Here is a 4,351-nt window from a genome sequence, read left to right on the forward strand (position 1 = left end):
TGATACTCTTCCAAAACAACTTTACATAGATACAAGTGATGATTGGCAGGCGATGGCTAAGCTCATTAAATGATAATCATTCATTCATTCATTCATTCATTCATTCACCTTCCTAGGCTTAGTCCCTTTATTCATCAGGGGTCATCACAGCTAAATTAACCGCCAACTTATCTAGCATATGTTTTACACAGCGATGCCCTTCCAGCTGCAACCCAGTAATGGGAAACATCCATACACACTCATTCACACACATACATTACGGTTAATTTAGTTTATTCAATTCACCTATACCACATGTCTTTGGAGGACATGCATGCCAACACCTCGAGCACATGCAAACTCCACACAGAAATGCCAACTGACACAGCTGGGACTCGAACCAGCGACCTTCTGGCTGTGAAGTGACAGTGCTAACCACTGAGCCACCGTGTCGCCATTAAATTATGTTTTCTCAGATTTTGGTTTAACAATATGGATTACTCTGGCTACTGAATCTTTCTAGTTCAGTAATTCATCACTCTAGTGCCCTTTTCATAAGGACCCCAGATGTGTTGTGTTCATTTTGGTTCAATCTAGAGTCTAATGGGAATAAGGAAGAAAAATGAATGTATATATTTGTGTTTAGCCCTAGTTTTGGGGTTGGTAGAGTTGTGTGTTTTTTAGTTCTACTCCATTTATTTATTTATTTTTTTGTTCATGTGACGTCACTTTACACTATGACTATGGGCTCTATTTTAACAATGTAAGTGCAAAGTCTAAAGCGCATGGGGGAAAAGCATTAAGGGTGTTTCTGAATCCACTTTTGCTATTTTAAAAAATGGTTTGTGTCCCGGCCATGGCCTAACAGGGTTGTGCTTATTCTTATAATGAGTTATGGGTGTGTATTGAGCATAACGTGCATTAAAACTATCAGAGTCTTATCTCCAATTCGCTTTAAAGTCAGTTGCGTCACACTATGGCGCATTTTCTACTTGCATGGTGGACTTTGTAAGTGGAAAAACTGAATGCTTCACTAGAGAGAAAACGTTAAACAGACCATCTGCGTGAGGATAAAGAACAAGTCTTCTCCATTAGGTCTCTTTACTTTCTCTTTACTTTACTCTTACTCTTTACTCTCTACTTCTGTGGAGTAAGAAACAGTGGTAGACTCACTCCACTGAAGACATCCATTAGCCTACATACTGTATTTGTTTTCGTTTGTTAAGCGCAAAGATTTGTTTCAAAACTATTTCTAAATTCAGTTCTAATTTTTGACAAATGAATAAATGAACAATAATCATGAAGTGTGGTCAAACGACTGAGTTATATCCAAACACATGTCCTATTCTTATGCTCCATATGGTGATGCATACATCTCCAAAACCTGACAGGAGGACAAATATAAACTTGTTTTTATTAAACAAATATAAATGTGCATATAATAAATAATACTACTAATAATAATAATAACATTAAAATGCAAATTGTAATGCATAAACTGAAAAGCCCCCCGAGAGGAAGAGGGCATGGATGCAGTGGTTTTTATATTCATTCATTCATTCATTCATTCATTTTCTTGTCGGTTTAGTCCCTTTATTAATCCGGGGTCGCCACAGTGGAATGAACCGCCAACTGATCCAGCACATTTTTCCCTTCCAGCCGCAACCCATCTCTGGGAAACATCCACACACACTCATTTACACACATACACTACGGACAATTTAGCTTACCCAATTTACCTGTACCGCATGTCTTTGGACTGTGGGGGAAACCGGAGCACCCGGAGGAAACCCATGCGAATGCAGAGAGAACATGCAAACTCCACACAGAAACGCCAACTGACCCAGCCGAGGCTCGAACCAGCGACCTTCTTGCTGTGAGGCACAGCACTACCTACTGCACCACTGCTTCGCCTGGTTTTTATATTGATGTAGAAAATTAATTTTTTAACAGTTTAATCGTTGAATTTTTTCATATGTAAAGAGATTTGTGTATTGCTATACATCCTGTGTATTAATCAATATGTAAGCGTTTAGACCCGCATAGGCGAATAACTAACGCACTCTTCCCTGGACTTTAGACCAGCTTTTCGATAGTCAATGGCGCGGTCTATTTCAGTTCCTCAAAATAGCAATGCACCAACAATGCGCCTTAACACACCTCCTTTTTAGACTGGCACACCAAGTGGTGCAAACGGATTTGCTATTCAAACAAAATGGCGCAAAACGTCTAAATTACAGTTGCGCTAGTTTGATAATAGCAACAAATCATGCCATATACATCTTGCGCCTTATTGCACTAGGTGTATGATAGGGCCCCATATCTCCATGTTTAAACATCTTCAAGTGTTTTAGATATACTGTGGTGCAGATTAATTACCATATTCATGTACATGGCATAAGTACTTAAACTAATTCCATGATACAATTCTAGTACATGTCCAAAAACAATGATCAGTATTCATTTTCAGTATTAAAATAATCTAAAAATACCCTAGTTGTGGTTTCATAGTCTAAATGCATGCTTGTACCAATAAAAGTGCTAAATATTTTCTTCGTAAATCCACAATGATAAATGATTAATATGTAAACGAATACCATAATCCCTGTGTAGCCATGCGTCTTTACACAAAGATGTGATGATCTAAAGAGAGGACTCTAATGAGAAAAGAGTTGGCTGGCCTGTCGGAGGTTAAAAATAAAGCCTGAATATGTCAAGACTGTAGTGAAGATTCCAGAGTACATTCTCTGAGGACAGGGTTAAGAGGAGAGGGCTAAGGCCAGTTATTTCTGTGTCCACTGAATCATATGTTTTGCTGAGAGGGAGAAAAAAAAGCAGCTAAAGTTTGAGCTTGAGGCATGTGGTCTTGAGATAGATGTAAAGAAGAAGAGCGAGAGAAACCTCCTCTGTCAGTAAGTCTAATTATGTAATGTTGAGAGATTTCCAGAGCTCGGTAATGTGAAAGACACAATGGCTGAAGCTGTTTCAGAATGAGTGGGCTCTTGGTTGCTTTCTGGAATGGAGAGAAGGGAGGATAGATATGTCAGAGGAGTGATAATTGAGAATGGAAACGCCCTCCTTGTCTTTAAGGTCATGAATATTTTCTGCTCCAATGGCATTTGCTACATTATTAATTGATAGAGAATTTAAAAGGTTTTTGTTTTGTTATCTTGCTTTATTTATAGTTTACAGAACACAGTGCTAAAATAAACCGGGTTTCCACTGCTATTAAAGAAAGCAGCAACAATTAGAGCAAAATAAATTCAATTCATTTTCCGTCAGCTTAGTCCCTTTATACCACAGCAGAATGAACCGCCAACTTATCCAGCATATCTTTACACAGTAGATGCCCTTCCAGCAACAATGCAGTACTGGGAAACCTTTATACACACACATTCACACACATACACTATACGCCAATTTAGTTTATTCAATTCACCTATAGCGCATGTCTTTGGACTGTGAGGGAAACAAGCACCCAGAGGAAACCCACGTCAACAGGGGGAACATGCAAACTCTACACAGAAATGCCAACTGGCACAGCTGGGACTCGAACCAGAGACGTTCTTGCTGTGAGGTGACAGGTATAACCATTGAGCCACCGTGTTGTCGAGCAAAAGAAATTGATTAGTAAAAAAAGTTATTGGACCCTCAAGCAACTGAATGAAACTGATTGTGAGTTGTTGAATCATTCACTCAGCTGAATTGTTTAAAAACATGATTCATTCTAAATAAATCAGACTTTTGAATCGTTGAATCTTTATCAACCGAATTACTCAATTACAGAGATTCGTTCAGAAACAAAACAGACTAGAATCATTCAATAAGAATCTGTAGTATCAAAGCAACACATTATTCTGGTTACTTCATCTCTTATTGCATCGCCAAATAAAATAGTTCCATACGTGTCCGTAAGTATTTTTGAACAGCGTAGTTGAGTGAATGATTCAATAACTTGCTTGTCTGTTTTATTCCTAATTCCTGAATTAATATTCCTGAATTTTTAACGATTCATTAAAGTTAATATTTTGAAGATTCACCAGATTTTGTTTTGTTCCTGAATGAATCACACTTAGTAATCAAATCATCAATTTACTAAGCCTTAAAAATTCTATTTAATTTCTGAACAAATAATTTTTTTTTTACATTTAGATGCCATTTTGAATGATTTACTGATTTAATGACTCGCGACTCTGAATCGTCTTGGAAAAACAAAGAGTGTGTTGTTTTTAAACAGTTTAAATTATCAATTCCACAGGACATAAGTGTGTTTTGTTGCTGAATGTACAGTATGAGTTTTTGAATGATTCAGTTGAGGAAATAATTCAACAACTCACATCTACTTCACTCTTGAATGATTCAGTATTTTTGA

The sequence above is a fragment of the Danio aesculapii genome, chromosome 12 (genome assembly GCF_903798145.1).
Source record: "Danio aesculapii chromosome 12, fDanAes4.1, whole genome shotgun sequence".
NCBI classification, from domain to species: domain Eukaryota; kingdom Metazoa; phylum Chordata; class Actinopteri; order Cypriniformes; family Danionidae; genus Danio; species Danio aesculapii.